The sequence below is a fragment of the Oryctolagus cuniculus genome, chromosome 20, assembly GCF_964237555.1.
Source record: "Oryctolagus cuniculus chromosome 20, mOryCun1.1, whole genome shotgun sequence".
NCBI lineage: Eukaryota > Metazoa > Chordata > Mammalia > Lagomorpha > Leporidae > Oryctolagus > Oryctolagus cuniculus.
Genome location: NC_091451.1, coordinates 5,460,949 through 5,472,648, shown reverse-complemented (window position 1 = coordinate 5,472,648; position 11,700 = coordinate 5,460,949). Strand labels below are relative to the sequence as shown.

The 11,700-nt window shown below is 49.9% G+C and overlaps 1 long non-coding RNA gene across 1 annotated transcript in view; it reads left to right on the top strand.

Moving 5' to 3' along the window:
- Window positions 1–11,700, top strand: part of LOC127488638 (uncharacterized) — a 57,243-nt gene that overhangs the window by 1,264 nt on the left and 44,279 nt on the right. The window lies entirely within an intron of this gene.

Sequence of the window (11,700 nt, the reverse complement as noted above, 5' to 3'; positions counted from 1 at the left end):
CGGCGGCGGCCCCTGCCCGCCCCTTTCCCCTGCGCCGCCGCGGCCGCCCGGGAGAGGGCGCGGGCCGTCGGCGGGCGAGGCCGGGACGCGGAGCGCTGGGATGCGGGGGCGCCTTCGGATATCTGCGGGCGCTCTCAATGGGGGGCGGGGAGGTTAGGGCGGCCTCCGGGTCTCTAACCGTGGCCGCACGGCTGGCTCTGGCACCGGCGCCCCGCCGAAGCACCCCAGCCTGCAGGAGCCCAGGCTTCACCGGGGCGCACCTGGTTCTTAAGACACTACCGGGCTCTGGATTCGAGCGCCTAGCCACCCCCGGTTTTGGCTGCAAAGTCCTTTGCATGCAGCATCTCAGACAGCTGGGCACTTAGGTGTACACCCACCACCCACTCCAGAACTGACCCGGCCCCTCTCTGCACTCGGCTTAAGGTGCCACCAAGCAATCAGCCCGGGACAGACACCGGCGTCTTTGAAAGGCAGGGGGAGGGGCCGGCGCTGTGGCTTAGGGGGTAAAGCCAGCGCCTGCAGTGGGGGCCGCCCGTTGGAGACCCGGCTGCTCCACTTTCTCTGCTGTGGCCTGGGAAAAAACAGTAGAGGATGGCCCAAGTGCTTGGGCCCCTGCACCCATGTGGGAGATCCAGAAGAAGCTCCTGGCTTTGGATTGGCACAGCTCCAGCCATGGCGGCCAACTGGGGAGTGAACCAACAGATGGAAGACCTCTCTCTCTCTCTCTCTCTCTCTCTCCTCTCTCTGCCTCTCCTTCCCTCTCTGTGTAACTCCGACTTTCAAGTAAATAAATAAATCTTAAAAAAAAAAAAAAAAGGCAGGGGAAAGGCGTGTGTGTGCACAGGTGCATGCCTTCAGGCTGAATGTTAGCTGGAGAATGTATTTTCCAGCAGTAGGTCGGGAAAGCGTCCACTTACTTGAGAGCTGTATTTCAGGCAAAGTTTCTAAATGTATTATACAGAGGGGAAAATCTCGAGCTGACTGATAATTACTTAGATTACACTAGAAGCTAAAGAAACTGGTCTTGTGGATTCCACTGAGATTTCTGGGTGCATTGGTCTACACTGGGTTTCAGCTTCATGCAACCCTGGGGTTGGCTGCACCTGGGTTCCATCCCCAGCCACACGGCTCATCAGCTTTGTAACCTTGACCATGGCACTGAACTCCCCTGTGCTTCTGTTTTCTCGTCTCAAAATAAGGACATGCAGACTATCCACCGCAAAGAATTCTTGAAGGGGCTGGCGTAGTGGCACAGCAGGTTGGGCTGCCACCTGCAATGCCAGCATCTCACACGAGCATCCCGTATGAGCAGTGCTCCACTTCCAATGCAGCTCCCTGCTAATGCACCCAGGGAAGCAGCTGAGGATGGTCCAAATGCTTGGGCCTCTGCCATCCACACAGGAGACCCAGATGGAGTTAGCCTGGCCCAGTGCCAGCCACGGTGGCCATTTGGGGAGTAAACCAGTGGATAGAACGTCTGTCTCTTTGGCTCTCTCTGTAGCTCTGCATTTCAAAATAAATAAATAAAAAAGAATAAGAAAGAAATGTGGGGGGCCGGCGCCATGGCTCACTTGGCTAATCCTCTGCCTGTGGCACCGGCAACCCGGCTAGTCCCGGTTGGGGCGTCAGTTCTGTCCTGGTTGCTCCTCTTCCAGTCCAGCTCTCTGCTGTGGCCCAGGAAGGCAGTGGAGGATGGCCCAAGTCCTTGGGCCCTGCACCCCATGGGAGACCAGGATAAGCACCTGGCTCCTGGCTTCGGATCGTCGCGGCGCACCAGCCGTAGAAGCCATTTGGGGGGTGAACCAACAGAAGGAAGACCTTTCTCTCTGTCTCTCTCTGTCACTGTCTAACTCTGCCTGTCAAAAAAAAAAAAAAAAAAAAAAAGAAAAGAATTGTGGGAAAGAGGAAATTAGATAATGTGCGGCAAGGATTTAGCACAGTACTTGATCCCTTCTCTAAAAAAGTGCAGAGGCATGGAAAACATCCTGCTGGATGCAGACCTGGGTGCTGGGATTGTCCCACTCATGAATGTGGCCAAGAGGGTTTTGTGGGGCCAAGGCCCAGCCTGCTCGAGTCCACCTGCCCACAGAGCACAGGTGCAGCTGGGCCTGGCCCCACTGCCTTCTCAGTAATCAATACTCCCAGCAGCCTTCCTGTGGGGACCACTAGTGCTCTGTGTGGACTTCTGTTGGAGGGAAGTGGAGAGCAGATGCGAGCAGAAGTACATTCCTCAGCCGGAGAGGAGCGTTTGCTTTGGAAGAAACGGCTTTCTTCATGCAAGACAGGAGAGGGAATGAGCTGATCTCAGTGGGCTGGTCTCAACTCCAGTAAAGTCCAGGCTTCAATTATCTGTATTTAATTATACTAATATATTTCTCTCTCTCTCTCTGTGTGTGTGTGTGTGTGTGTGTGGTATGAGATGGAGGAGCTGAGATTTTGGGGCAATGTTGGCAGAAGAACCACATAGAACAGTGGAGACCACAGAAAAATCTGCTGATTCACTCCCCTCAAATGCCTGTAATAGCGAAGGCTGGGCCAGGGCCAGAGCTGGGATTTAGGAACTGAATGCAGGTCTCCCATGTGAGTGGCAGGAACCCAATTACTTGAGCCATGACCGTTGCCTTCCAGGATCTGTGTTGGCAGGAAGCTGGAAAAAGAAGCTGGAGTTGGAGCTGGCAATCATATGGTTTTAATGATTTATTATCTCAGAATAGGAAATTAAAGCTATGGTTTCTTAATCAACACCCTTTATGAGACCAGGGCTGAGGGAGTTGAGTAGCAACCCCCAGCCATGCAAAGTAGGTCATGCTAAATTTTTACTCAAAGTTGTTTTGGGGGGACATGATCTACATCAGGACCCTGGAGCAATGAGCCGTCGCATGCATCAGTTAAGCCATGTTAGCTGCTGTAACAGATAAGCCTCTAAGTTTCCTGGGTTCACACCTGAAGATGTCTTCACCTCTCAAGTAAATTCGAACGGGCAGCAAGGTGGGAAGAGTACCCAGGGCCATTTAGACCCCAGCGTGGCAGGAGCTGTGCTGTCTCCCCCAAGGGACCCCCGGGCTGGGCTGCAGTGTAAAGGCTGCTGCTGTTGTGTGTCAGACCCCTCTCTGCAGGAGGGGTCAGGAGCACGCCCACCAGCTTTCTACATCTTAAAAACAAGATTTACCTTATTTAGTTGAAAATCTCTGTGTGTTGTCTCTGTGTGTCACACACACACACATACACAATCCTCCGTCTGCTGATTCATTCCCCAAATGGTCACAACTGCTGAATCTGGGCCAGGCCAAAGCCAGGAGCCTGGGACTCCATCCGGGTTTCCCACGTGAATGGCAGGGGGCCAACCACTTGGGCCATCTACTGCTGTTTCTCTGACACATTAGCATGGACCTGGATCAGAAGTAGAGCAGCTGGGACTTGAACCAGTGCCCCTATGGGAAGCCAGTGTTGCAGGTGGCTGCTTAGCTCACTGTGTCACAATGCTGGCCCCAGGTTGTTTGTTTCATAATACACATTTTCATGAACTTTGTGAAGCTCTCCCTCTGAGACCGCCTTGTAGAGAGCAGAGGAGGAGCTGTGCCAACAGGAGAGGGCGCAGTTCATCTTATACTCTTAAATTAGCAGACTCTAGCAGACTTCAAAAGGCTGTTTGATAGGAGTGGTGATGATACGCTTTTGAAAGAGATCAAAATATTTGTTAAAAATAATTTCTAATCTTCAAAGGGATCCCATTTGTCCAGTGGAGTAAAACACTGAAAGACCTCCTTGTTCACAGAGTTTTTAGAAAAATCGGCATGAAGTTCATTTGAAAATGGGATGGGAGGGCTGGGTGTTGACTCTCAGCTGGCAGAGAGATGAAAAGAAATGGAAGGTTAAGGGCCAGGCCAGGATGTGGTTGACACCACTTTCCCCGAATTGTGTTGACCAGAGCCTGATCACAAGGCTGTGCCTAAAGCAAGGGGCACTGTGGAGCAGACACTGCTTATGGAAGGCAACAGGACTCTGGTGGGCAATCAGCATTTTTGCCACATACAAAAAGGAGGTCCATGGTGACCCCAGCCCTGGCTATGCATCAGCATCTCTTGTAGAGCTTTTTAAAAATGCACCTAGGGGCCGGCGCCGCGGCTCACTAGGCTAATCCTCCGCCTAGCGGCGCCGGCACACCGGGTTCTAGTCCCGGTCGGGGCGCCGGATTCTGTCCCGGTTGCCCCTCTTCCAGGCCAGCCCTCTGCTGTGGCCAGAGAGTGCAGTGGAGGATGGCCCAGGTGCTTGGGCCCTGCACCCCATGGGAGACCAGGAAAAGCACCTGGCTCCTGGCTCCTGCCATCGGATCAGCGCGGTGCGCCGGCCGCAGCGCTCCGGCCGCGGCGGCCATTGGAGGGTGAACCAACGGCAAAGGAAGACCTTTCTCTCTGTCTCTCTCTCTCACTGTCCACTCTGCCTGTCAAAAAAAAAAAAAAAATAAGATAAAATAAAAATGCACCTAGGGTACAGGCATTATAGTGTAGCAGGTAAAGCCACCACCTGCAGCACCAGCATCCCAGGTGGGAGCCAGTTCGTATCCTGGCTGTTCCATTTCTGATGCAGCTTCCCTGCTGGGAAGTCAAGCCCAGGTGCTCGGGTCTCTCCATCCACATAGGAGACCCGGGTGAAGCTCCAGGCTCTTGGTTTTGGCCTGGTCCAACCTGGGCTGTTGCAGCCATATGGGGGAATGAACCAGAGGATGGAGGATCGCCCTGTCTCTCCCTCTCTCTCTGTAACTCTTTCAAATAAATAAATAAGTAAAATTTTTAATGTACCTGCTGGGGCTTCAGGCCCAGGTATTCTGAATCAGTAAGTTGTATAATGCCTGGGAAATCTCTACTTTCCATTTTAAGAAAATATTTATTTATTTATTTAGTTAGTTAGTTAGTTATTTTCTTCTACTTTAAAGAGAGAAAGGGAGAGAGAGCTCTTCCATTCACTGGTTCACTCCCCCCAAGTGCTTGCAACAGCCGGGGCTGGATGGACCAAAGTAAAACCAGGAGCCAGGACCTCCGTGTAGGTCTCTGACATGGATGGCAGAGGCCCCAGCACTTGGACCATCTTTTATTGCCTCCCAGGATACATAAGTAGGGAGCTGGATCAGAAGCAAGGGTGCTGGGACTCGAACCAGCACTCTGATATGGGATGGCGGTGTCAGACCCTGCAGCTTCATCTGCTGTTTCGCGATGTCTGCCTCAAAGTCTCTGTTTTTCAAGGTGCTTCCAGGGCTCTCAAAGCATCAGTGGGCTTGAGAGCGTCCAGTATGCAGTGCAGTGCACACTCCTGCTGCTGCCTTTCAGGAGTATCAAAAATCCGTTCTCAGATTTGTTTTGATGTAAAACAATGCCGTTTGGTTAGCCCCAGCTTTCTAAGTGCTGCTAGCATAGTTGTCAGCATGATGAATCCAAGACAGAACTGAGCATCAACACTTTTGTGTAGGTTTTCAGTGATAGAGCACATGTGGGGACCTCAGAAAGGTTGCAACAAAACAGATTTCTGGGGCTGGTGCTGTGGTGCAGTGGGCTAAGCCTACGTCTACAGCACTGGCAGCCCATATGGGCGCTGGTTCGAGTCCCAGCTGCTCCTCTTCCCATCCAGCTCCCTGCTTATGGCCTGGGAAAGCAGCAGAAGATGGCCCAAGTCCTCGGGCCCCTGCACCCATGTGGGAGACCCGGAAGAAGCTCCTGGCTCCTGGCTTCCGATTGGCACAGCACTGGCCATTGAGCCCATTTGGGGAGTGAACCAGTGGATGGAAGACTTCTCTCTCTCTCTCTCTCTGCCTTTCAAATAAATATATATATATTTTTTTTAAAGAAAGCTGTTCTTGTGGTGGGTGCTTAGCCTGGCAGCAGGTCCCACATCACATGTCTGGGTTTGAATCCCTATTCCAGCTCCTGACTCCAGCTTCCTGCTGGGAGGCAGTAGTGATGGCTCAAGTGATTGGATCCCTGTCCCCCAAGTGGGTGGAGTCCAGATTTGGCCCAGCCCAGTGCCAGCTGTTGCAGGTATCTGCAGGTATATTGAACCAGTGGATGGGAACTCCCTTTCTCTGCCTCTCCGATACATTAAAAAAAATTAAAGAATATATTTTAAAAATTACTACCGGAGAATATTTTACTATATTAAAAATAGCATGACTAGGAGGCCATCTTCATTAAACAAATTGGAATTAATTCCTTCTCTACCCATTCTCTCACAGCATTTTGGGTGGGGACGACGTCTTATGTTTGCATTTATTTTTACATACTTTGTTTTCTCTTTAATATGATTATACGTTTATTTTATATTTGTTCCCGTTTGTGTGGTTGCTGTAGTTATTGGTGAGCCCCTGTGGGTGAGGCTAGTGTTCTGTTCATTGTCATTCTCTTTTACAACATGTGACACAGGCACTCCCAGTGTTCATGGCAATGGCTGGGAACTGTTCAAATCATTTAATCCATTCAATGCCTGTTGTGTGCCAGAGAGTTCGGCAATGAACAAAGCGAACAGAAATCCCTGCCCTGTAGAGCTTAGGCTGCGGTAGGGGTGAGCCAGGCAGTAAACAAAGTAAACTAAACACCTGCAATATCAAGCCTGTGCTCTGGTGAGAAACAAACCAGGCCAGGGAGTAGATAAAGTGTTACTGAGAGCTGGGGGTGGGAACACTTCCGTTGTATCGAGGGAGGTCAGGACCGTCCTCTGGGAAAGGGAAGTTGAATTAGGCTACAGAATTTAAATAAAGATTACAGGGAGTGAGGGGCAAGCTGTCAGGCCGGTAATTAGACACCAGAGACCCTCCTCCAAGGTTGAAGTCCAGGACCCTCCTCTCCGCAGGCACCCCCCCCCCCGACTGCCCACTTTGCAGTTTCGCTTGTGGTTAAAGAATCCTGATAATGCACAGCTCAGCCGAACCAGAAAAGTCTAGTTTATAGCCACATGCACAGAGAGCCCCCGCGGTATGCAGCTCCCATCTGTCAATCACAAATGCCAGTCAGGAGCATTAAGACCACATCAAATACTTAAGGTACCCAAACCAGGAAGAAAGGGTGCCCTCTCAACTGGCCAGGTCCTCCCTTAAGAACGTACTTTTAAACTTTACTTACTGGCCCCCACTCTCCTCTCTGAACTGTAATTCATTATTCAGTTGGTGAAAAAAAATCGAGGCAAGCCAGCCGTGGGTGACAGAGCCATGTATGCAAGGGTGCTTCAAAATGTTAGTGGGAAAATGGAAGGAAAAGAAGTTTATGTTGGTGCTAACAGTGTTGAAACCCATGCATACCAAGGTTTTCAAAATGTTCATGGAAAACGTTTATTATGCAAAAAAAGCATGGATTACAAAAAAATTTTGTATGAAGATAAACATATCCTTTTTTAATTAATTCAACTCAAGTGCTTGAGCCATTATCTCTGCCACCCAGGACGAACATTAGCAAGAAGCTAGACTGGAAGTGGAAGCAGAGTAATTGGGGATCCAAAGCCGGCACTCGGATATGAGATGTGAGCAACCAAGAGCCAAGTGCCCACTCCAAACCTACTTTCTAAAGATCATGTATTATAAAGGTTTCTCTCCCTCCCTCCTTCCCTCCCTCCCTCCCTCCCTCCCCATTTCTCTCTCTCTTTCTTTCTTTCTTTCTTTCTTTCTTTCTTTCTTTCTTTCTTTCTTTCTTTCTTTCTTTCTTTCTTTTCTTTCTTCCTTTCTTTCTCCTTCCTTCCTTCCTTCCTTCCTTCCTTCCTTCCTTCCTTCCTTCCTTCCTTCCTTCCTTCCTTCCTTCCAAGAGACAGAGGGAAAGACAGAGCAAGATCTTTGATCTGCTGCTTCATTCCCCAAATAGTTACAACAGCCAGAATTGGGCCACACCAAATTCAGGAGCTGGGAGCTCCACCTGGGTCCTCTACATGGGTGGCAAGAGCTCAAATACTTGGGCCATCACCCACTGCCTTCCCTTGCATATCAGCAGGAAGCTGGATTACAAACGGAGCAGCCAGGGCTCAAACTGGATATGGGTTGCTGGCCTTGCCAGAATCAGTGTAACCCACTGCACCACGATGCCAGCACCTACATTTTAAATTTTTTTTAAAGATTCATTTATTTATTTGAAAGGCAGAGTTACAGAGAGGCAGAGGCAGAGAGAGAAGGAAAGAGAGAGAGGAAGAGAAAGGAAGAGAGAGAGAGAGAGAGAGAGAGAGCACCTTCCATCCGCTGGTTACTCCCCAGATAGCCTCAATGGCTGGAACTGCACCAATCTGAAGGACCCAGGAGTTTCTCCCACACAGGTACAGGGGCCCAAGGACCTGGGCCATCTTCTACTGCTTTCCCAGGCCATAGCAGAGAGCTGGATCAGAAGTGGAGCAGCTGGGACTCAAATCGCCGCCCATAGTGATGCTGGCACTCCAGGTGGTGGCTTAACCTGCTATGCTACAGCAGTGCCCCCATACATTTTTTTAAATTAATTTATTTTGAGTCTGGTGTGATGTAATAGGTAAAGCTGCTGACTTTGATGCTAGCATCCCATATGGGTGCTGGTTCGTGTCCCTGAAGCCCCACATTTGATCCAGTTCCCTACTAATGGCCTGGGGAAAGCATCAAAGATAGCCCAAGTGTTTGGGCCCCTGCCTCCCACATGGGAGACTCAGATGAAGCTCCTGGCTTCAGCCTGGCCTAGCCCTGGCCATTGTGGCCATCTGGGGAGTGAACCAGCAGATGGAAGATCTCTAGCTTTCTCTCTGTAAATTTTTCAAATAACTAAATAAGTCTCAAACAAAATTAATGTATTTAACATATTTGAAAGTCAGAAACTTAGAGATGGGGTGTGGTAGTTGTGGGGAGGAGTAGAGAAAAATCTCCTATCCACTGGTTTACTCTCTAAATGCCTGCAATGGCTGAGGCTGGGTCAGGCCAAAACCAGGAGCTGGAAACTCAATCCAGGTCTTCCATTGGTGGGGCAGGGACTCAAGTACTTGAACTTGAGCTTGACCTGCTTCTTCCCAGGGTCTGTATTAGCAAGAAACTGCCATTGGGACTGGACCCAGGTCTTGAACCCATATATTCTCATGTGGATGTCATAACCATTTTGCCACCCCCCCAATAAAAACCCAAATCTTGAAATCCTACTTTTCCATGGACTTTCTGCAGTATCCTCATATATTTTGGAGCCTGCGGGAAGAGGGAAGGGTAGTCGCAGTGCTCTGAGCCTGGAGCATGCCCGATGGTATACAGAGCAGTGAGGAAGCCAGTGGGGGCACAGGGAGTGAGCCGGAGGGCTCAGGGGGAAGAGGCTGGAGAGGTGGATGTGCCTTCCAGGCCAAGGTCAGCGTCTTGACTTGGGATGGGATGAGAAGGGAGCTGGGAGGAAAAGGCTGACTTTGCTTACATGTAACAGGTTCACTTGGGTTTTTGAGTTTTTCCTAAGGGACAGATGGACAAGAGTACAGAGAACATCAGTAGATTATCTCAGGAATCTAAGCGGCAGAAGATGGTGGCTTAGAACGGACCTAGCAGTGAGGTTAGTAAACAGTGGTCAGATCCAGAATACACAGGAAACTCAAAAGTTCATAGAAAATGCACACAACGCACAGACTTAGCAGGAAAGCTCTGTTAACTTTGAGTGCCTATTGGTGGTGGTGATGATAGGGGGTGGTGCAGCATTTGGTGTAGTGGTTAAGATTCTGCTGGGGACACCTGTGTCCCATATTGGAGTGCCTGGGTTTGAATCCCAGTTCTACATCACATCCAGCTTCCTGCTGATAGGCACTGATGGGCACCCTGGGTGGCAGGAGGTGATGGCTCAAGTCCTTGGGTTCTTGTCACCCACATTGGAGGCAAGATGGAATTGTAGACCTTTAGGAATGAACTAGCAAATGGAAGTTCCTTCTCTTTTCGTCTTTCTTTCTCCATTCAAATTAATTAAAAATAAACGAATCAAAGGTTTTTTTTTGATATCCAAGTGGAAATGCAAATAGGCATTAGACAGTAACTCTGACGTTCAAGAGGAAAGTCCGTGTTGGAGATATGAACAAGGAAGCTTTGGGTGTGCTGGTGGTATTTAAAACATGCAGATGGCCTAACTGCTCAGGCCAGTGAGTGTGGGCCTTTATGAGGCCCCACTTAGGGGCACTGCAAAGTTAAGGCATCAGAGATAGGAAGAAATAGCAAAGACCAGCCAGGCTGGAGGAAAACCAATGCTGGACACTACAAGAAGACAGGGCTTCCAGGAGGAAGTGATCAACTACACAAATGTTGCAGGCAACTTGAGTAGGAGGATGAGATGAGGACTGAGAACTGGACCTTGGGTTTGGCAATAGGCAGTTTACCAGAGATGTGGCAAGATCTCACAGGGAAGCCAGGTTTGCATGGGATCAAGAGAGTTGGAGAAGAATTGGAGCCATGGATGGGAGTGAAGAGGAACTCAGGCTGTGGCCAGAGACGAGACAAGGCCCCCGAGGAGTGCAGATGTCCTAATCTCTGTTTACTATCACCCCCGTTCCAGTTTCTTATAAGTATTGGCACATCTGGGTGGTCATCCAAATCTCTGTCCCCATAGGTGTTGACATGGGTGTCCTAATCTTGGTTCTCTGTCCCCATAAGTGTGGTCTCAAGTTCCTCATGGGTGACCCTGAGTCCTGCAGGCTGCACTGAGCCCACCAATGCTGTAACTATGAATGCATGATGCTGGTGAACCTATATGTATTGTAAGAAGTCTGGATCAGGCACCCTGTCTTGGGAGGTGATTCCACTGGGCCCGCCGATGCTAATAAACTGCTTCTGCTGACCCTCGCCCAGCCTCTGGTCCCTGTTTGAACTAAGGGGATTTCTCCAGTGCAGATTTCTGTAACAGGGGCAGCTCTTATAAGGACTTTGGCTCTAAAAGCAAATGGGGAGGTAGCTGGAGGAGGAGGGGAATCAAGTGGGTTAAAAATGCCCCTTTCCCCCACCCGCAAGAATGGAGAGAGAGCAGGTTTGAGAGTCTCATGTGTGATCGAGCAGGGGGAGATCTGACAGGCAAGGGAGAACAACACTGGGTACTCGAGTCTTTGGGCGAGGTGTGAAGTGTGCGGGGCAGGGGCAACCCTGTGCAGAGCTGACCCTGAGTGGGGCTGTCAGTGCTACAGGATGGGAGAGGACAGAGGTTGGTAGGGCAGGAAATGCAGAGGAGGACAATAATTATCTACCAGGATAACAGGTGAGCAGATGAGTTCTTTCCACTTTCTGAGAGCTCTGATATGCATTCGTACAGAGTTTCACAAGGTATTAACGCAAACAGTTCATCGGGACACACTGGCTCCAACAGTGAGAGCAATTTGAAAGCTTATTAGGCTACTCCCCGGTCAGAAGCGACCTCTAGCGGTTCATTTAAGCCACTCATTTTTTTCCCCCTTGTTTCCTGACTCTGAAAGTAAAATAGCACTGTCCATATTTTATATCACTGGTAAAGGAGCCTGATTTACAGTTAACCTTACAAAACTTTTCAGGAATTTGAGTGAAGTAAACCCAACCCATCTGCTGTCAGAGCTCTCCCCCTAGGTGTATCATTCTCTGTAGTACCCCCAGTCCCTGGCGGGCCACTGCTGACTCAAGGTTGAGCGGTCTTCTCCATGCTTCCACAAAGTTTTCATTATTGGTTCACTTGATTTTTGGTTGCCCTTGGATGTTTTCCATCTAGCTCGCTCCCTCACCCTGGGCTAGTTAAGTCATTTCCT